The following is a 23,683-nucleotide window of genomic DNA, read 5'->3' on the forward strand; positions in this document are numbered from 1 at the left end:
ATTATGTAGTATTTTAAATCTTTTTTATATATGTGGGGTAGATACAATCCAAATACTGGTTCTACAAAATGATAAGCAGTAGTACCGCAACAATGAAGGATACATGTATAAATCCTGCCGCTGAACACAGTCCAATGAAATGCTAGGCATATGAGAGGGGTTCCCAGTGTGCCAACAAGGTATCAAAACTCATGAAGGGGGCAAGAGGTAGGGAGCATGAGACCTATGCACGGAACTCCATTGTGAAAGCTTTGCCCCTACCCTCACTAATCCTGACGTCCTAAACACAACTCTTAAGCCCCTGGGGGCGCGGTACTCACGAACTTGACCCGTCGATGTCGCCCCTCAGATGCCACAATAGGGAGACTTGTTTCAGGTGCAGTGTCGGCGTTCTCCAGACTCCGAAAGTAAATGAAAAAAGCTGAATATGGCGGTTCACAGCCGTCCGCAGGGTAAGTAGAATGCGCAATCAAAAAAGGTTTAAAAAAACTTTAATGTGCACTGAACATAACAAATGCCACAAGAAAACTCTGACGCATTTCGTCCTGTGTTCTCTTTGACAAAGTCCTTACACAGCACGAAACGCGTCAAAGTTTTCTTGTGGCATTTGTTATGTTCAGTGCACATTAAAGTTTTTTTAAACCTTTTTTGATTGCGCATTCTACTTACCCTGCAGACGGCTGTGAACCACCATACTCACCTTTTTTCATTTAAATCTTTTTATAGACTGATTTTGATGTTGATGCTACTTTATATTTTAGCATCACATTATGACATTTTTTAGTAACCTACTGTAAAAGATACTCCTCTAATAGGACAGATAATGTATTATACCAGGGAATGTACTAATGTACTGATTGCAGTGTCTGAGTGATGCCACAAGACATTCTTTTTGAACAATAAGAGTCCTAGAACCAGAGTCACGTGTGGTGTGTGAATAGCTCTAGTTAGCTTTGACTCAGCCCCCTTTCCAAAGCACACTAAGTCCTGCTATATTTTCTTCACTTTATTGGAAAAGCATGATTTATATACAGGCACTTGTGGAAGGTATGTTGTGATGAGAGAGTGCTTCTCTATAGGTGCTTTGTAGTTAGAGGCAGGTAAAAAGGAAATGGCCTTGCCAAGAGCAGTGTAGTATAGAAGTACTCACTCAGCCAGTGTCAGGAATGAAAAGGAAATGTGGGGGAATCTGGGTAACAGGAATAGTCTCGGGGACAGACCAACTGTGAACAGAGACAAGGGAGGTTGGAATAGCCCACTCTCAGCTTAGGAGAATAGGAGGTTGGTAAGGCAATCAACACTCACTAGGGCTGTGTAAACAACATATGTATCAATAATGTTGCCTTTCACATGTAGCTAGCTGCTGGGACAGGGAAAATAACAGGCAGCTAAACTAGGGAGACATGAATCCTATGAGCCGCAAAGGGAGACAGAAAAATATGAAATCCTGTTCCAGGACTCACCGCCACTGATTAACATGGGACTCACTTTTCAACGGTTTCACTATCCAACGCTACTTCCAGAACGGATAACCTACTGTAAAAGATACTCCCCTAATAGGACAGATAATGTAGTGTACCAGGGAATGTACAAATGTGCTGAATGCAGAGTCTGAGTGACGCCACAAGACATTCTTTATTGAACAGTAAGAGGCTCTCAGAAATTACAGAGGCTGCTCTGATACTAGTGATGATTTTTTACCCTGCCAAACAAACAATAACATTTTTAAGTTTTCTCTCTTTCAGGAACCAGTTGAGTTTGATAAAGTTGCAATTTACTTCTCCAAGGACGAGTGGGATTATTTAAAAGAAGAACAGAAGGAACTTTACACGGATGTGATGGTGGAGAATTAGCAGACCCTCCAGTCTCTAGGTAAGAAAATATTACCCTAAATATGTCAAATGAATAGATATACATATAGCTCCTGTAATTTATATATAGCTTTATATAGCGCCGTCCACAGCACTTCACAGCAGTAATACAATACACTTGACATCATAATATAGCAGATAAAGGGAATAAGATTTATGTATGGTGCAAACACTACATATATACGTGTCTCCCCGGACATATACAGGATGTGTCAATGTGAAGCCTGAGATTGTATCAATGATTGAGCAAGGAGAAGAGCCTTATGTAAGTTGTCACCAGCAGTTTAAGGAGAAGGAAAGTCCTACAGATATCAGCACAGGTGAGTAATAAACACTTTAGTGGTGGGTGCTCTAGGAACAATCATTATATAACACAGGGGAGCGTAAACTTTTTTTCCCTGCGCCCCCTGCCGGCAGTTCCCCTCTTTCCGCGCCCCTCCTCTCTTACCTCGACTCTGGCGGCGACGTGATGTCACATGACCTCGCGGCGTCATTTGACACCGCGTTGCCATGGCGACACGTATAAGAAGCCGCCGAAGCCAAGGTAGTTGAGGTTTAAAGAGGCCTTTGCTGCTTCCCCGGCACTTAATTTAAGTGCCTTTGGGAAGAGCGCAGGGCCTCTGTAAACCCCGCGCCCCCCACAGATAGTCTCACGCCCCCTAGTTTGCACACCGCTGATATAACATATTTCATAAAAAGGAAACTTGATCAGAAATAAGAATATCTGCCAATCATTACTAATGTCCTTTTTAACTATACTAGTCCCATAATAGAGTTGAAAGATGTGGTACATAAGCTTCCTGATTTCCAGTTTTATTGTATATAACTCTGGAAAACAATATCCTCACAAATAGTGTATTGCAATTTTGAATGCTTTTCTGCACTTCTAACAGTTACTGAATACCAAATTTGTTTCAAATGTTACCATGTTTGTAGTGTCTCTTTACAATCTGAAACGAAATCTGACGTTTGAAAATAATTTTGTATGTCAGATGTTAATGAATTTCTTTACTCCCATTTTTTCCCCAGCTGATGGATTCGTGAGCAGGAATTCCCCTGAAGGATATCCTATTTTGCACTGTTCACCAGATTGTGTAATGGAAGATGTCAGTGCTACCCATATTTATCAAGGACAAAATCACATTGGTCAAAATATACCAAGCCAGAGTCTGAGAAAATCTGTAAGAATTATGGCTAAGATATCAATTTCACAGGAAAAACGAAATCTCACAGACTCCCACATTTGGTCACTTCGAGAACATACAGGGAGAGAATATGCATGTACTTCTATTACAAACTGTAACAAAAGAAATACTAAAGCAAGACAAGTTCCCACTAACCTGTCTTTAAATAGCTATACATGCTGTGAATGTGCTAAAAACTTCAATAATGAGTCGGCTTATAGAACTCACCAAAGAACACATGCCACAGAGATGCAGTATAATTGCTCTGAATGTCAGAAATGCTTTACTAGTAACTCAGATCTTGCTAAACATCTGAAAATTCACAAAGGAGAGATGACTTGCTCTGAATGTGGGAAACATTTCTCTTATAAATCACACCTTGTTATACATCAGAGAATTCACACAGGAGAAACACCATTTGTGTGTTCTGAATGTGGGAAATGTTTTAACCAGAAAGGTAGTCTTGTTAAACATCAGAGAATTCACACAGGAGAAACACCATTTGTGTGTTCTGAATGTGGGAAATGTTTTAACCAGAAAGGTAGTCTTGTTCAACATCAGAGAATTCATACAGGAGAAAACCCATTTGTATGTTCTGAATGTGGGAAATGTTTTAATCGGAACGATAGGCTTGTTGAACATCAGAGAATTCATACAGGAGAAAACCCATTTGTATGTTCTGAATGTGGGAAATGTTTTAAACAGAACAATAGCCTTGTTGAACATCAGAGAATTCACACAGGAGAAAACCCATTTGTATGTTCTGAATGTGGGAAATGTTTTAACAAGAAAGGTAGTCTTGTTCAACATCAGAGAATTCACACAGGAGAAAAACCATTTGTATGTTCTGAATGTGGAAAATGTTTTAACTACAAAGTTAGTCTTGTTAAACATCAGAGAATTCATACAGGTGAAAACCCATTTGTATGTTCTGAATGTGGGAAATGTTTTAACCAGAAAGTTATTCTTGTTCAACATCAGAGAATTCACACAGGAGAAAAATCATTTGTATGTTCTGAATGTGGAAAATGTTTTAACTACAAAGTTAGTCTTGTTAAACATCAGAGAATTCATACAGGAGAAAAACCATTTGTATGTTCTGAATGTGGGAAATGTTTTAATCAGAAAGGTAATCTTGTTCAACATCAGAGAACTCATACAGGAGAAAAACCATTTGTATGTTCTGAATGTGGAAAATGTTTTAACTATAAAGGTCATCTTGTTCAACATCAGAGAAGTCACAAAGGAGAAAAACCATTTGTATGTTCTGAATGTGACAAATGTTTTAATCGGAAAGGTAATCTTGTTCAACATCAGAGAATTCACACAGGAGAAAAACGATGTTTGCTCTAAATGTGGTGAATGTTTTGCACACAGAAAAGTTTTGCTTTTTAATATAACAGTCTGAAAAATATGGGGATTGTTTAAAAAAAATCTTTAAACTGCTATAAAAACATATCACCTTTCTTGTAATTGTGTTAAATATTTAGCTTTTTATTATTACTTAAAAAAAGTAAGGCAAGTGTGGAATTTTTACTGTTTTTTCGTGTTAAAAAAATTACTATTGTTTGAAAATTCTTTTATAGGATTTTTTAATTAATATTTTATAATAAGCATCTAGTGTATTTCCATAAGTTTTGACTTTGAAAATGGGTGTCTGACACACCTTACAGTACATGTGCTGTTTTATTGTTAAGATTACAAGCAATCAATAAAATAAACTAACATGGGCTCTGTGACTAAAACGGCAACAGGATGGTTAAAGTAAAGGTTAAGCGTGGTCCTGCCATCCCTTTCATCAAGGTCACTGCCTTTGTCCAAGAGTTGTTGGGAGCACTGGGATTGCCTGTGAATCTATTTCCCAAAACGATGTAATATGTCATTTTATTGTATTTAAAGGTAGGGGTATCATGTATATTATGCGTTAACACATATGGGGCTGTAGTACCACCTCACTGGACATAGCGGTGCAGATCACTCCCCTTAGCACCAGGTTTCCCAGTAGAATTGTCCTTTTTGGTGGGCAGCGTTATTGTCCTTAAATTGGTACAATTTATTTCGTGTTAAATGGGGAAACCCCTATGCCCTGGATATATGTAGGAGATTATGAGAGTGACTATAAATAAGTCCGTAGTTGTCCACAATATTGAACTTATTGTAGTGAGACAGGAGATAGAGGATGTTAATGTGATGCTAGCAATAAATCTGCCCGTGCATGAATCAGACACATTGTCCAGGTAGAAGACAAACGGATGGGGAGAGGGGAATCCTGCAGCAGGAGCCGCAAAGTTGAGCCCGAGCTAGCTAGATAAGACAACCCCCATACTGCCACCCGTCATCAAACTAGTCCTGCTGTCCCACGGTCACCGGGAAGAAGTGAAGATAAAGACTCACGTCTGTTTGCCTTGTGCACATATTCCACAGGCATCTGTAGTGATTAAGAGCCTTGGTAGTGCCAGTTACTTTGTAGCTTTTCCACAAGGCATCCCTGAAATGATTGAACACTGTAAGATCAGTTGTAACACATGGAAGGTGGGCCCCCAGTACTCTTATTCTGCCTAGTGGAGCATGGGTATCACAGAGTTTTAAGAACTCATTGGAAAATGTCGAGTGCAGAATCAGGGTCGGGAATTAAGTCGATTCTGTACAAAGGGCAGTGGGTAAAGTCAGCCAGACACTGTTGTTGGTTAAAGTTTCTAAATGTCATGCTGTGCTCACCACAAACAACGAAAGAAAAAGGTGCTCAAAAGCGCTCTAACAAAAACCCAGAGCTTAATAATTAAGTGCAAATAAACGACAGTGCATAAATAACACAATGTAAGTGCATAAATAACACAATGTAAGTGACAATCTATGGTGATCTATAAGGTGCAAATCAATAAAGGGGCTTAGCAAGCACACTCAACCCTTGGTGGGAGGCCGTTTCAGAAGTCTTACAAGTTCAATTCTTTCCAAAAAGGACCAGAGGAGTGACTCTTGCAGCCAAGAAAATAGAAAACATTACATAGAACAGCAATGTTTAAAGCTGCAGTTCAGTCAATATCCTGCATGTGTGTTTTTTTTAATAAATCAGTTCTGTACTGTGAGAAAATACTTGTAGCATTTTCTTTTTTTTAAAAAACAACTTTGAAAGACAATTTTTAATGTATTCTAATGTAACGAGCATTTTTGTTTCTATAGCAACCCTTTAGAAAGGCACAACCCCTTCCTTTTCTGTAACAGGCTCTGGCACACCCCTTTGTGAGTCCTGCCCCCACCACAGCCGTGCACGAGCATGGAGCACAAATGTATCAGTCATTGCCTGGTCACATGATCTTCCCCACAGAACTGACAGAGCAGCAAAAAAGGAGAGTAGCTCAGAATGAATTAATTAAACCTTATTCCATTGCACGTGTGTAGTTAATGTTAAATATTAACAACTCATTTAAAATCAAATCTGTATATATCCTACTGTAAACAATATGTATATTTAATTTTGTGTGAATGTGTACAATTCAATGTGTGTGTTATTAAAATTAATAATGGCTTATTCTTGTATAGCGCTGCTAGTTTTACATAGCACTTTACAGAGACATTTTGCAGGCACAGGGCCCTGCGGAGCTTACACTACCGACACACTTTATTGAAGTGTGGTCGGTACCGCAAGCCGGGAAATCTCCCGGCTTGCTAGTGGCAGCCCCTCGGCGTGCCGCGCGTCATAGACGCGCGGTCACGCGTCATCGGGAGCGTGCGCCCCCTGCACGCGTGTCCAGGGGCTCCCCGAGGGAGCCCTGGTGTCCCGCGATCGCGGGACAGCGGCAGGGGGTTCCGGGGGACCCGGCGGACCCGGCAGCGGTAGGGAGAGCGCCCCGATCGGAGGGCGCTCTTCCGCTGCTTCGGCGCGCGCCCGTCACACTCGGGCGCGCGCCAGGCTACTGCTGCGGCACAGAACGGGCAAATGCTCGAATAAACTGTGCCGCAGCAGTAGGTGTATATGTACGTGTGTGTTTGACAGCGGTGCGCAAACGTGGGGGCGCGACCCCCAGGGGGGGCGCGAGACTGCCGACGGGGGGCGCGGTGTTTTACAGAGGCCCCGCGCGCTTCCCGCAGGCACTTAAATTAAGTGCCGGGGGAGCTGCTGGGCCTCTGTAAACCTAACTTACCGTGGCTCTGGCGGCTTCCTCCCTGCGTCGCCATGGCAACGTGGTGTCAAAATGACGCTGCGAGGTCATGTGACGTCACGTTGCTATGGCAACGTGACGTCATTACGCCGGAGCGCGGGTAAGTTGGGGTTGGGGGGGGGCGCGGGAGTGAGGGGACCGCCGGCAGGGGGGCGCGGGGAAAAAAGTTTGCGCCCCCCTGGTGTATGATATAGATCAGGGGGGCGCAAATTTTTTTCCTTGCGCCCCCCTGCCGGCTGTCCCCTCACTCCCGCGCTCCCCCCGCCCCCAACCCCAACTTACCCGCGCTCCGGCGTAATGACGTCACGTTGCCATAGCAAGGTGACGTCACATGACCTTGCAGCGTTATTTTGGGAGGGTGACGGTGGGTGGGTGACTGGATACTTGTGGTGACACACACACACACACATATATATATATATATATATATATATATAATATATATATATACATACACAAAAAAAATATATATATATACTCACACACACACATATATATACACATATATATACATATCTAAGACACACACACACACATACACTATATATATCACACACACTAATATATATATATATATATATATATATATATCACACACGCACACACTATATATCACACACACACAGACTATATATATATATACCACATACACACACACATATACATACATATATATATATAATCACAAACACACACACACTAATATATCTTATACTATATTAGTGAAAGCACTGTATGTTTGCCTGCCTGGATGTCCGGTGTCCCTAGGGGCAATCTCATTGGTCCCTTGGGCCGCCCGCCCCCGCACACCTCTCATTGGCCTGAGGCGGAGTGACGGGCCAAAACACACACACACACACACACACACACACACACACACACACACACACACACACACACACACACACACACACACACACACACACACACACACACACAGTGTCACCACACACACACAGTGTCACACACACACACAGTGACACAGTGACACACACACACACACACACACACAGTGTCACACACACACACACACACACACACACACACACACACACACACACACACACACACACACACACACACACACACACACACACACACTGTCACACACACACACACACACACACACACACACACACACTGTCACACACACACACACACACACACACACACACACACACACAGTGTCACACACACACACACACACCTCCCTGAACATCGTGACCCGCGCGCCCCTCCTCCTCTCCCCGTGTCTCCCGCGCTTTCACCCCGCCCCCCCCCCCTCCTACGGCGCCGCTACAGTCAGCGGGACACACACTATTATTACCCCTTCAGCGCCCCCCCCCCACCCAGTGTCAGCGGCCGTGCGAGACCCCCCCTCTATATCTCCCACCTCTCCCCCCCCCACACATACATGCCCCCCCCCGGCGCTACAACTCACCCCCCTCCCCGGCGGGGGAACAGCCAGTGGCCAGGCAGCCTGCCTCGCGGCACCGAGTGCCCAAGATGGCGGCGGCCTCACTCGCGGCGGCGGCCGGAAGCCTCCCTGTTTCCCGCGCTTTCAGTCCCCCCCCCCGGCGCCGCTACAGTCAGCGGGGGAGCGAGCGAGCGCCCGGGACACAGCGGGGGAGCGGCCACAACTCGCTGCCTCCCGCCTCAGATCCACGTGGGACTTGCCGGACGGGTGAGTGAGCGGCCTTCACCTCCCCTCACCCCCGTTCACCTCCCCTCACCCTCCCCTACCCCTCACCTCCCCTCACCCTCCCCTCACTCCACTTCCCCTCCCTTCCACCCCCCCTTCACCTCCCCTCACCCCCCTTCACCTCCCCTCACAAACCTTCACCTCCCCTCACTCCACTTCACCTCCCCTCACCCACCCCTCACCTCACCCTCCCCTCACTCCACTTCACCTCCCCTCACCCACCCCTCACCTCACCCTCCCCTCACTCCACTTCACCTCCCCTCCACCTCCCCTCCCCTCACCCTCCCCTCCACTTCACCTCCCCTTCACCCCCCCTTCACCTCCCCTTCACCTTTCCTCCACCCCGCTTCACCTCCCCTCCACCCCGCTTCACCTCCCCTCCACCCCGCTTCACCTCCCCGCCACCCCCCCCTTCACCACCCCCCCCTTCACCTCCCCGCCACCCCCCCTTCACCTCCCCTTCACCTCCCCTCCACCCCCCCCTTCACCTCCCCTTCACCTCCCCTCCACCCCCCCCTTCACCTCCCCTCCACCCCTCCCCTCCACCCCCTTCACCTCCCCTCCACCCCCTTCACCTCCCCTCCACCTACCCTTCACCTCCACTCCTCACCTCCCCGCCACCCCCCCCCTTCACCTCCCCGCCACCCCCCCCCTTCACCTCCCCGCCACCCCCCCCCTTCACCTCCCCGCCACCCCCCCCTTCACCTCCCCTACACCCTCCCCTACACCCCCCCTTCACCTCCCCTCCACACCCCCTTCACCTCCCCTCCACACCCCCTTCAGCTCCCCTCCACACCCCCTTCACCTCCCCTCCACACCCCCTTCAGCTCCCCTCCACACCCCCTTCACCTCCCCTCCACACCCCCTTCACCTCCTCTCCACACCCCCTTCAGCTCCCCTCCACACCCCCTTCAGCTCCCCTCCACACCCCCTTCACCTCCCCTCCACACCCCCTTCACCTCCCCTCCACACCCCCTTCACCTCCCCTCCACCCCCCTTCACCTCCCCTTCCCACCGCCTCCCCCCTTCACCTCCCCATCCCACCGCCTCCCCCCCCTTCCCACCGCCTCCCCCCCTTCCCACCGCCTCCCCCCCCTTCCCACCGCCTCCCCCCCTTCCCACCGCCTCCCCCCCTTCCCACCGCCTCCCCCCCCTTCCCACCGCCTCCCCACCGCCTCCCCACCGCCTCCCCCCCCTTCCCACCGCCTCCCCCCCTTCCCACCGTCTCCCCCCCTTTCGACCGCCTCCCCCCCTTCCCACCGCCTCCACCCCCCTTCCCACCACCTCCCGCCTCCCCCCCCTTCCCACCGCCTCCCCCCCCTTCCCACCGCCTCCCCCCCTTCCCACCGCCCCCCCCCCCTTCCCACCGCCTCCCCCCCTTCCCACCGCCTTCCCACCGCCTCCCCCTTCCCACCGCCTCCCCCCCTTCCCACCGCCTCCCCCCCCTTCCCACCGCCTCCCCCCCCACTTCCCACCGCCTCCCCCCCTTCCCACCGCCTCCCCCCCCCTTCCCAACGCCTCCACCCCCCCTTCTCCTTCCCACCACCCCCCCCTTCCCCTTCCCACCACCCCCCCCTTCCCCTTCCCACCTCCTCCCCCTTCCCCTTCCCACCCCCTTCCCCTTCCCACCTCCTCCCCCTTCACGCCACCTCCCCCCTCCTCCCCCTTCACACCACCTCCCCCCTCCTCCCCCTTCACACCTCCTCCCCCTTCACCCCACCTCCCCCCACCCGCCGCACGCATTCAACAGACAACCCACACACTCGACACACACCTGCCGCATCCTGCCCCTACACAACAATATCACTGACCAGCTGTCACCCGCACTCGCCACACACCCGCCGCCTCACACCCTAGCAGGACCCCGACCCACAGCCAGCACTCACTACCCACGCGCCACCCGTACTGAACACCCATCCGCCGCCTCACACCCTAGGAAGACACACGCCTCACATTTTCACATCACTTATGTCACCAAAACATACATTGTACTGTGGTGTGTTTACAATAAACCATTTTTATACAACATCGTATTACATTTTCTTCCATCTTTCTTTTCAACATTATTATGAAACCTTTACAACAAATAGTCATCTATTGTTCCACGATTTATAAATAATACTACCTATTACGCATTTACATCCCGGGCAACGCCGGGTCTCTCAGCTAGTATATATATATATATCACACACACACATACGCTTCTGCAGGGGGAGGAGTCACTAGGAGAGACGGCTTCTTGTATGGGGATATGAAGATAAGGTAGTACAGCGACAGACACCGCTAAATATCCCTTTTTTTCCCCCCTGCGATTATACCACTACAGAGACTGAGGCGAAGTATATTCTGTAAAGCTGTGATCCTCTGATATATCCACCACGATATAATGTCTGTATATTGAGGAATATAATCTCCTCCGTTATATCATATCGGTAAATACAGACATACCCTCTGTGGTAATTATCCACGCAGTTACTGAGTGTGTGACATGTTCCTGTTTTGGTTTTCCAATATACTGGGGACATTTTTACGTGTCTATTTTTGCGCTGTTCTGGGTAGATGACTTTATTAGCAACAATCCTCTAGTGCCAAGTCCTATTAACAGTTTTTGTTCCTTTATAAATAGCCTGTTATTCTACCCTTATACCTTATATCCGTTTAGGGCATCAGTTCCCATATGAGCAGTAGGTATATGTATACCAGCTCATCCCTATATTTAGCCGTCTCTCCCACTGGGGATTTTAATATCCTGTGTTTATATGTTCACTATATATGTTGTGTTTGTTATAAATAGATTTATTAAAGTTTTTATTTTTTTTTTGGTTTTAATTACGCTTTTGAGCCTGTCGTCTTAGGGTCAGTGGACCCTTCTTTTGGTCCTACTAATTACATATTTTCCATCCAACAGTGTCTAATATTGATACTGCAACTTTAGAGTGCAATTTATAGGCCTTATAGTGACCCCTGGTGGTTACTTGTTCATGTGTTAGCTATTTAATTTTTCCCTGTGCACCAAGTTTTTTAACTTTATGTACTACTAGGTGAACGACTAGTCACTATGTTTAAGTGATAATCCAATGTGGTGTCTTCTTTCTTGTCTTTATAATCCATATCGTCTGTGGTCTTCTTTTCGGGATCTTCTTTGCCGTCTGCGGGGTCTTCGTGGTCTTCTGGCTTCTTCATCTTCTTCTGCGACGCACTGGCCATCTTCTTCTGAGGGGAGGTCCTCTCCCCACGACGTCTAGCTGTAAAATGAGACAACATAGGCTTTTATAGGTCTATGACGTTACATTTTGCATCAAATGGTTCTCACGGTCCTGATTGGTCCGTGAAAAGCATGTGATTTTGGTTAAGGAACAAAAATAATGCTGACGTCATTTAAAGGAAATGAAGGCAGCCAATGAGAATGGCTTTGCTTCATTTACCTTTAATATGACGTCAAGAAAACCAAAATGGCGCCGTCACATGGGACTAGAGCCAATGATATCGTCGGAACTAAATCAACGATCTCATTGGCTCTAGTCCCATGTGACGGCGCCATTTTGGTTTTCTTGACGTCATGTTAAAGGTAAATGAAGCAAAGCCATTCTCATTCAGGACAAACCACTTTCCTCTTCACTCGATGAAACAAAAAGAAGACAGCGCGGCCCCCATAGAATAATACTGTGAGTAAATAATTTATTAATAAATGCTGCTAGATTACGGAAACTTACAATAGATAAATAGGTAATAAGCAGTGATTAAAACGATCTTGGCACATCACCCGTTATTCCATCCGTGTGCCGATCCACATGCAGCTGGTCTGGTAAGCTCCCGTTGCGGACGCCAGGAATGTGCGCGCGCACTCAATCTCTTCCTGGTATTCAAGTCTAATATATAATCACATAGTTCCCATAGCCCTGGCTAAGCCCGGTGTGGAGTAGCTTCTACTCATGATTAGACACCGTCTTGATCCCCCCCCTTCCAGCTGCTTCCCTGACGCTGCCAGAAGCGTCTCCCATTTGGCCTCCGGTGGTGTAACAGATCCTCTCAGACGACAGCAGAACAAGGTAAGGATCAAATGAACAACCGCTCCAGGAAAAAGGTAAGGCGCTCACCAGCAAAAAAGGGGTAAAATTCAACTTTATTCAACTACATAAAAAACAAATAAACAAACAGTGCTAGCTACTCTCCCACGCGTTTCACGCCCACTGTGACGCTTTCTCAAGGAGTCCTTTAGAAAACGCCACAGTGGGCGTGAAACGCGTGGGAGAGTAGCTAGCACTGTTTGTTTCTTTGTTTTTTATGTAGTTTAATAAAGTTGAATTTTACCCCTTTTTTGCTGGTGAGCGCCTTACAGTACCTTTTTTCCTGGAGCGGTTGTTCGTTTGATCCTTACCTTGTTCTACTTCTTGTTCTGGGCTTTTCCTCTGTCATTCCTGTTAGAACAGGCAGTGGAAAGGTTAATTCCTTCAAGAGATCTGTATGTGTATTTCAGCCTTGAATGTGTAGCAATATTCAAGGGCGGGCCTTGCAACTCTGAGGTTGTCAAAGGGGTGGATATTGGTTGGAACGCACCCTGGTGTGTGTGGGCAATCTGTATCCGGCTTTGTCTTGTAATGAGTCAAAGTTAGAGACACTCCCCTGAGATGTTCAAATTGGGACATACCTCCAAAATTAAGATACAGTTAGTCAGTCAGTTAATCAGTTAGTTAGTGTTGATGAAGAGCTGAGAGAGGAGACAACACAGAAGAAAGCTGTCTCTTCCCTTCCCCCCATGCTAAGAGGGGGGGGGGGGAGAAAAGTAGAACATGATGCTAGCCAGGGCTCTGAGCTAGACAGAGAGGAATGATGATGTGACAGACCTTGATGCTGTGCTGATATGCTGCTGTAACGGTGTTTCCCTGGGCCCTTCTGATCCTGCCCCATATGTGAGAAACTGTCCCAATTACATGTCTGTGTCCTGTGGTGCACCTGCTGGCTCACAGGACTCCTGAGTCTCCCGCTGGGTGGTAATGGGGACTTCAGCATGACAGGCGTCTGAGATAGTGTGCTGAGTCCTACTCACATTTGGTACAGTGCCTCCACCCCATCCAGATCCCCATGATAGCAGGGAGGAGTTTCTGACGGGGAACTCCTAGGTGCACCTTCTCCCTGAGTAACTCCACGCACAGGAAGAAGGGTCTTTTCATGGGCATCTTTATTAGCATCTCTTGTGGCAGACTGCCCATCACAGCAGCCGACACTTAGCCGCACATCTTGTAGTGGCCCTCCTTTCAGAAGATTCCTCCTGTACTGTGACGATAGCCTGCCACAGGTATTAAAGGTTACACAAATCACTGGGTTGAACTGAACGAGTCTTAGATATAATAAAGTATATTTATTTCTTTGGATAGGTGAACACACGAATAATACAGTAACAAACAAGAAGTACACTTACTTTGGGGTTGGGGAATGAGAAGTATGAAGCATAGCAATTCTCTCGCAATCAGGTAGCATTCAGATGATATTTAGAAGACAAAGGAAACAGGGTGGACATCAGTTTATAAACCTTTTGTGCCCTATCCTTAACATTGTGTACAGTGGATTGGTTTTCAATTACCTCTAGCCACTCATTAACGTGGGAACACTTTTTGACCTATTCCCCCTGCTAGTTGGTACATGCGCAGTAGAGCTCTAGTGTTGTTTCTGTTGGGAACTGTAATGTCACTTGGGGAAATGTAAGAACCAACAGTTCTCGCCCTACGATAAACAAATTTGGGGGGCAAGATTTAATATATTTATTCAAGATTGGATCTATAGATAAAACATTCCAATGTTTGGAGACAATAGATTTTATCGTCTAGGCGGTCCGCGCATGCGCAGTGAGCACGTACGGCCGTCATGACGTCACTGTGCGGCTCTTTTTGGCGCGAATGGATCTCAGGTAAGGGGGGTATATAATAGGATGTTTTAACAGTGTATGTTATCCTTGATAAAGAACGCACCAGCGTTCGAAACGCGTTGGATTTTTAGGTCTATGACTTAATAAAGTTTATATTTTTTTGGAATTGGGTCCTCTCCTCTCTTTGCTCCTGTTGGATCATGCGCTCCTTTCCACTTCCTGTTATCTACCACCACTGGAAGCTGCACATCCTGTCAGCCCCATACCAAGGAATTGTGAGTACTTTATTGCTACAGGGTTACTTCCAATGAGACTGATCGTGGTGGGTTAATCCTGCCCATTACCTGTCTTCAGGAGGCATATTAACCCAATATTGTTAGCTACTATTTTTACTCATTATTATTGCTTCTGGATTATCCTTGGATATTGTCTTTGGCTATTATTGGTTATTAAACCTAGCATTTGATCGCTTCTCCATCTCTATCTATTTGTGTTACAGTAATCACTCTGCAGCACAGGAAGGATGAGGATAGGGGGACGGGATCCATTATATTTCTAACTGTAACACATTTTTGGTACAGCTTTCAGAACAACAGACAGTCTGCTGTTTGGAACACAGCAACAGATCTGTTTGTGATACTTTGTTGCCGAAGGGCAGAGCTCAAAATGGTGTGTGTGAGAGCCTCTTTGAAAAGAGGAAGTGGATATGACTTAATAAATGTGGCTGTGGCAACAAAAGGATGATCAGTACATTAAAATAAATCATTAGAAATGGCATTAGGAGTTAAAAAAAAATCAACTACAGACAGTATTCTCTAATATTACAGAATGTATTTATTTAGGAGGAAAAAAAACATAGTATTTTTCACGTTTTACTGCTTTAACTTTGATACTTGTGCCTGCTCAGTCTGCCCTCCTGGACTTCCGATGCTCCTCCCACTCAGAACATGGCCGCCTTACATGGACGTTACCCACGTACTCATTCTGTAGTCTCTGGTTTTCTTTCATAATGGCTTTTGCTGCACAGGATTGATACTTAATTGGTTGCAGTAGTGTCCTCTATTGTCACAGTTACATTACTAGAGTTCTTTATTGTGACAATGTGCAGTGTGGTACTGGGGATGTACAGTTATGGAGATATGCAGCACAGCCCCAACGCATTCCTCCTCCCTCCCCTTTTTATTCGCTTTGTGATCTGGTCCCACTAGGTTTCCTCCCCCCATGTTTTTTCGCTGGGTGTTTTGGGGGTGTCATGGTGTGAGGGTTAAGAGTATAAGTTTGTTCACTGTACTTACACTTGTGGTGCTCTTGATAACGGCTCGTGGGGAGCCCAAATGTAAAAGAACAAGAGAGACTTCCGGTGGAGCTTCAATGAAGGCCGGGCCACAGGTAGGGAGAGCTGAGGCCCGGCAGTTGGACGTGGATGCGTGGTGCGACCTCTGGCCGGGCCCAACTTCAAGACAGTTGTCCCAGCTCTCCCACCGTCGTTGGCCCTGATCCTGTGTCAACGTCACTCTGAAAAAAGGCGCAGGAACATTGTACCGACGCATACCGTCACAAAATATCCCTGTATATTTATGTATATAGTTAAGTGAGACAGTTGGCACTCCGGTAGTTATAGTAGGAGCTGGTGCTTGTCCCATACACAATCATACAGAGAAGAAGATACCCGAAGGAAATCACGAGGCAGCACTTGGTGGTAGTACGCAAAAGAATATATTTGTTGAAAAGGCATGCACAAAACCACTGCGACGGTTTCGGTAGGCAGGCGGCCATTTTAGATACGCACATGCGCAGCACACCAGTGAGTGCGGTGGCCATTTTAGGGGCTCTGTATGACAGAGCAAGGGACTACATGTCCCATTCTCCTCCAGGGCAGGCACCCCATGTGGGGTGGTACAGTCAATATGGCTCACGAATCCTCACAGGAAGCAGGAGAGACTTTGGCGCGAACTGGAGCCGTGAGTCGGAGCAGAGGAGGCAACAGAGTTGGTAGTGTCCAGGGAGCAGTGCTTCTCTGGACTAGGCCTAGAGTTGCCCCGCAGACCCCTGCTAGGCCCTGAGCCATTCTAGATTGTGTGTGCTGTAGGGAAGGCCCCAGATAGAGACGCTTCCCTTAGTATTTGTATATTGAGAGTGTTGCTGCACCGGTGGACGGATGCCACGTGATGATCTGCGGCCTGCGTTCTTGGACCAGACCACAGGCCTCACTATAGACATTGTCTGGAGCTCCCTCAAGAGACGGACACCACTGTTAAGGAGAGAGGGGACTTGGCAGACCCCACGTCGTGGGATCACGTTGCGGCTCTGCTGATCCAGGATCTCCCATATGCCCTGGTCTGGCCTGAGACCAAGGGTAAAAATGTGTACCAGCGACTCTACACAGGGGGAGCGCTACTCCACACACACTGTTTGGGTGGGCCTGTTCTGTGGACAGAAGGAACAAAGGGCAAGGAAAGGGTGATGGGGGAGTGTAAGGAAAGTGTGACGGGGGAGTTTAAGAAGGGGGTTGATAGTGACGAGGTGTGTGAGAAGGGGGGAGTGTAAGAGAAAACAGGTGGGGGGCGTCTGGAAAGGACAACATGTGTGGGAGGGGGGTACTCGCAAGGCCACCGACACATGGGGGGGGGGGGGGTTCTCGCAAGGCCACCGACACGTGGGGGGGTTCTCGCTAAGCCGCCGACACGTGGGGGGGGTTCTCGCAAGGCCGCCGACACGTGGGGTGGGGGCCTGGTAATGCTGTCTGTGGCTCTGGATGGATGGGGAGAAGCGAGTCAGAGAGAGGAAGGGGGGAAGTGGAGAAATCAGAGAGAGATTTATTATAATGTCAGTATTACACAGTAAATAAACATCACATCCAGCCTTGGGGAGAGAGAGGATAAACCTCTGATTGGTTGATCTCTGGTGTTATGGGGTTTCACTCTAAGGATTCTGGGAGTTATGGTTCCCCTGCTTCAGCAGTTAGAGCTTTGAATAGGGAGCAAGAATACAGCTTACAACAGCCAAAGGGATGTGATCACATGGCATACAGCAGCCAATGAATGTAGTCACCCTGAGCCTCTACTGATTCGTGGCTATCTTTCAAGAGATTATTTCCCTTCTCAGCAAGGGCTTCTGGGAGTTGTAGTCCTGCTCCTGATCCGATGTTGTAACTCTGAAGGCAGCAGGACTACAAAACCCAGAACACATTGGGAGCTCATGACATCACTCAGAGGTCAGCCAATCAGAGCACATAGTGCCTCCCCTCCCCTACATGCTGCAGCTGCCCCCAGGTAGGAAGTAATGCCTTGTTCCTTATGTGTGTGTAATATAGTTATACAGAAGCGCTGATCACATGCACCTCCTGTCACACTGTGTGCAGAGACCTGACTATTACATGGGGGTTTCATGCACTCACCTCACATGGGAATGGCTGCTGCTAAATATTCTTACTGGGTGAGGGGGCAGAGAAGGGGGGAGCCGGGTGTGTAACATGCATGGGAGGCGGAATGAGACCTGTTACTGCCCAATACACAGGGGACATGTTCCAACATTTCAAAGGTTCATTAGAAATACAGAATTTTATATACAGACTGCCCCCCCTCCTCACACAGACTGCCCCCCCCTCCTCACGCAGACTGCCCCCCCTCCTCACACAGACTGCCCCCCCCTCCTCACACAGACTGTCCCCCTCCTCACACAGACTGCCCCCCCTCCTCACACAGACTGCCCCCCATCTCACACAGACTGCCCCCCCTCCTCACACAGACTGCCCCCCCTCCTCACGCAGACTGCACCCCCTCCTCACGCAGACTGCCCCCCCTCCTCACGCAGACTGCCCCCTCCTCACACAGACTGCCCCCCCCCTCCTCACACAGACTGCCCCCCCCCTCCTCACACAGACTGCCCCCCCTCCTCACACAGACTGCCCCCCTCCTCACACAGACTGCCCCCCTCCTCACACAGACTGCCCCCCTCCTCACACAGACTGCCCCCTCTCCTCACACAGACTGCCCCCTCCCTCCTCACACAGACTGCCCCCTCCCTCCTCACACAGATTGCCCCCCTCCTCACACAGACTGCCCCCCCTCTCACACAGACTACCCCCCCTCTCACACAGACTGCCCCCTCCCTCACACAGACTGCCCCCTCCCTCACACAGACTGCCCCCCCTCCTCACGTAGACTGCCCCCCCTCACACAGACTGCCCCCTCTCCTCACACAGACTGCCCCCCGCTCCTCACACAGACGCCTCCCCCCTCCTCACACAGACTGCGCCCCCCTCCTCACGCAGACTGCCCCCCCTCCTCACGCAGACTGCCCCCCCTCCTCACGCAGACTGCCCCCTCTCCTCACACAGACTGCCCCCTCCCTCCTCACACAGACTGCCCCCTCCCTCCTCACACAGACTGCCCCCTCCCTCCTCACACAGATTGCCCCCCCTCCTCACACAGACTGCCCCCCCTCTCACACAGACTACCCCCCCTCTCACACAGACTGCCCCCTCCCTCACACAGACTGCCCCCTCCCTCACACAGACTGCCCCCCCTCCTCACGTAGACTGCCCCCCCCTCACACAGACTGCCCCCTCTCCTCACACAGACTGCCCCCCCCTCCTCACGCAGACTGCCCCCCCTCCTCACACAGACTGCCCCCCCCTCCTCACGCAGACTGCCCCCCCTCCTCACACAGACTGCCCCCCCCTCCTCACACAGACTGTCCCCCTCCTCACACAGACTGCCCCCCCTCCTCACACAGACTGCCCCCCATCTCACACAGACTGCCCCCCCTCCTCACGCAGACTGCCCCCCCTCCTCACGCAGACTGCACCCCCTCCTCACGCAGACTGCCCCCTCCTCACACAGACTGCCCCCCCCCTCCTCACACAGACTGCCCCCCCCCTCCTCACACAGACTGCCCCCCCTCCTCACACAGACTGCCCCCCTCCTCACACAGACTGCCCCCCTCCTCACACAGACTGCCCCCTCTCCTCACACAGACTGCCCCCTCCCTCCTCACACAGACTGCCCCCTCCCTCCTCACACAGATTGCCCCCCTCCTCACACAGACTGCCCCCCCTCTCACACAGACTACCCCCCCTCTCACACAGACTGCCCCCTCCCTCACACAGACTGCCCCCTCCCTCACACAGACTGCCCCCCCTCCTCACGTAGACTGCCCCCCCCTCACACAGACTGCCCCCTCTCCTCACACAGACTGCCCCCCGCTCCTCACACAGACGCCTCCCCCCTCCTCACACAGACTGCGCCCCCCTCCTCACGCAGACTGCCCCCCCTCCTCACGCAGACTGCCCCCTCTCCTCACACAGACTGCCCCCTCCCTCCTCACACAGACTGCCCCCTCCCTCCTCACACAGACTGCCCCCTCCCTCCTCACACAGATTGCCCCCCCTCCTCACACAGACTGCCCCCCCTCTCACACAGACTACCCCCCCTCTCACACAGACTGCCCCCTCCCTCACACAGACTGCCCCCTCCCTCACACAGACTGCCCCCCCTCCTCACGTAGACTGCCCCCCCCTCACACAGACTGCCCCCTCTCCTCACACAGACTGCCCCCCGCTCCTCACACAGACGCCTCCCCCCTCCTCACACAGACTGCGCCCCCCTCCTCACGCAGACTGCCCCCCCTCCTCACGCAGACTGCCCCCCCACCCTCCTCATAGACTGCAATGATCCCTCAAATTAACAATATCTCACCCCAATCTTTCCCCATATACCATCTGTTACGAACAGCACTCTTGTGAGAACATGACTTGTATAAATATGCAAACACGGTTAATACACATGGCTAAACTAGCCAAGTCTCCTTTTTCCTGGGGTAGGTACTTTCAACGAGTTAATATTTACCCTTATTCTGTTACACTCTATCCATTAATATGCTGCCACCACCAAAAGAAATGTCAAATGTAATTTCCCCGTTTATTAAAGTAAAACTATTTACTTGACACACATCTGCAAGGGGAGGGAGGAGGGGGGGTGATGTGCAAGGGGAGGGAGGGGAGGGATGTGCAAGAGGAAGGAGGGGGGTGATGTGCAAGGGTAGGGAGGGGGGTGATGTGAAAGGGGAGGGAGGGGGGGTGATGTGCAAGGGGAGAGAGGGTGGAGGTGCAGGGGAGGGTCATTGGAGGTGCAGGGGAGGGTCATTGGAGGTGCAGGGGAGGGTCATTGGAGGTGCAGGGGGGAGAAGGATGTGAGGTGCAGGGGGGAGAAGGATGTGAGGTGCAGGGGGGTGGGATGTGTGTGGTGTGCAGGGGGGTATTGTGTGTGATGTGGAGGGGGAGTATTACATGTGTGGGTGAGGGGGAGAGATGGGGATATGAGAGATAGATGGGGAGTATCGCAAAGGTTGATAGTGAGGGGTTCTGGAGGAGATATGAGGGGTTCTGGAGGAGATATGAGGATGAGGGGTACTGGGGGAGATATATGAGGATGATGATGATGAGAGGTGCTGGAGAAAAGAAGATGATGATGATAATGATGATTTTACCCGTGTGGCCCAAATTTTGTTTTCCTTGGAGCAGTTCGGCCCTTCTCGATTTACGAGTTGTGCAGGCCTGATATAGGATTTGGATAATCCTGGTGACTTCCTGGCTGCAGGACTTCAGAATTAGGATGGCACTCAACACTTATTGCACTTATACAATTATATTGTGTATATGCATTGTATAATATTATTTGTAACATATAATTTCCACATTATATGCACTACTAGCTGAGAGACCAGGCGTTAGATAAAATAAATTGATGTTGTTTAAAATAAAAAGTATATTTTTAGTAGTTCCAGTTGGAGCAAACATATAAAAACAAAACCACAACTGCACTGCGTGAGTAATAAATGTAGGCCAACCACACACTGACTGAGAAACTTCTGATCTCTCTGATCTGATGTCAATAAGGAGCGGAGCCAAAATGATAGTAGGCATGAAATGACTGTTGGTGAGGAGATTCTCACAGCAGCCATTTTGTGTAAAGACAGATTCATTTCTACATACATAATAATAGCGTGAAAACAAATAAATAACAATATGTTTAGGCATTAAATGACAGTTAGAGAGGAGATTCTCACAGCAGCCACTTAATATTGTAAAATGTAGATTCCAACTTATCCCTTTAAGAGATGTAACATTCATCTAATATGGATCTCATGTGATTAGGTGAAGAAGCATGGTCTCAGGTGTGTGTGTGTGTGTGTGTGTGTATGTGTGTGTACACAGGGGTGACAGTGAGTGTGTGTGTGTGTGTGTAGACAGGGGTGACAGTGTGAGATGGATGAAACTTACCTTGGACTCCGCAGGGGTTCTCTCGGGTAATGGTGTGTCAGTGAGAGTGTGTGACAGTGAAGTAGGCGTGTGTCAGTGATGTCACTGTACCTTTTGGCCAATGAGAGTCGTGTGGGAGGCTGACTATGGGCAGGCGGACACAGGGACCAATGTCTGTGTGTGTCTATGCGTGTGTCACATTGGAGCCTCTTGGCCAATGAGAGTCGCGGGGGGGCGGGCGGACACAGGGACCAATCAGATTCGCCGCATCTAGCACTAACCTTTCAATTTTATATATTAAGATTATCACTTTGGCTATAGCGCTGAAGTTGTGTATATTTCCTTCTGAATTGGTACCCTCAAACTAAGTGGTGACATGTTCATCACCTCTCACTGTCATTCACAGGGGATATTTCAAGAATTGTAAAACATACTGGACACCTAACAAGCTCTTATTGAACCCCCAAAATAACCACAACATATATATATAAGCATATGAGTGTCACAGAGGAGTGCTACTGAGCATACCGTGTATGAGTTTCACTGGATGTGCTAAAACTGAGCTTTGTCTGTGTTTTATGTTCTGTCTCTGGTTTTGATATTTCAAGAATGTAAGGTTTTCTTTGAGGCTTACAGTCCGTGATCTTGGTATTGTCTTACAGACTTCCAAACTTTCCACTTTTAGGGCCTCATGCAGAGAGCAGCGCTATTTAGAATTGGAGAGGGGGAAAAATTTAAGCTTTTTTGGAGAGTTTTTTTCTCCATATGCAGAAAGGGCAGAAAACTGCATTTACAAGCCTTTCTGCATATGGAGAGTTTCAACCAGCGCTATGAGCGCTGTTGAAACTAGTGGGGAAAAATCGCGTTTTTTTTTTTCCCCTCCACCGGCCGCGGAGCGCCAGCTGCTTGGTGGAGAGGAAAAATGTTGAAAATCGCGCCATTTTTTTGCCGCGAACAGCCACTAGATGGCGATCGCGGCTCTCTGCATACGGCAGGAAAAAAAAACTGGAGAGATTAGAAACTCTCCAGCCGCGCGGCGAATTTCAAGTAAAAAAAAAAAAAATGGCGCTTTTTTTTAAACTTGCCTTTTCCGGCGGTTTAAAGCTCCATTTTCGCCGGCAAATGGCGAGATTCCTTTTTGCGCTGCTCTCTGCATGAGGCCCTTAGTGAGCCATCAGTGATAACCCTCAGGTTAAGCTCTTTTTCTAGATCAACACCAAAACAGGAAGGGTCCTGACCTGTCATAAAAACAATTCTTGTATTTTTTTAGACAATTTGTAACCAACATTAATCCCTTATTTGCAAAATTGATTTAAATATCCAATATTTTCTGCCATATACATTACACACCCTAAAGAACTTAGCAGCCCTTGGAAAACAAATCTATTGGGAGGGAAAACCATGAGAAGCTGTAGGCAAGGATATCCAAAATTTGTTGGGAAGCCAGAAGAAGGATTCAAGAAGATGATGAGCAGAATACGGTTTGGGGAGAAAGTGATACTATTTTAGCAGCTGCATTTTGGATTGATTATAGGGGAGAAAGTTGTGAGGCAGGGAGGCTTGTTAGCCGTATTTACAATAATCTTGATGGGAGAGGATAAGCATGTGCATTAGAGTTTTAGTAGAAGAAAGGGCAGATCTT

At 48.7% G+C, this 23,683-nt stretch overlaps 1 pseudogene; it reads left to right on the plus strand.

Moving 5' to 3' along the window:
- Positions 1–1,719: 1,719 nt before the first annotated feature.
- LOC142476975 (uncharacterized) overlaps positions 1,720–23,683 on the plus strand; it is a 30,121-nt pseudogene continuing 8,157 nt past the window's right edge.

This window comes from Ascaphus truei, unplaced genomic scaffold (genome assembly GCF_040206685.1).
Source record: "Ascaphus truei isolate aAscTru1 unplaced genomic scaffold, aAscTru1.hap1 HAP1_SCAFFOLD_1833, whole genome shotgun sequence".
Taxonomy (NCBI): Eukaryota; Metazoa; Chordata; class Amphibia; order Anura; family Ascaphidae; genus Ascaphus; species Ascaphus truei.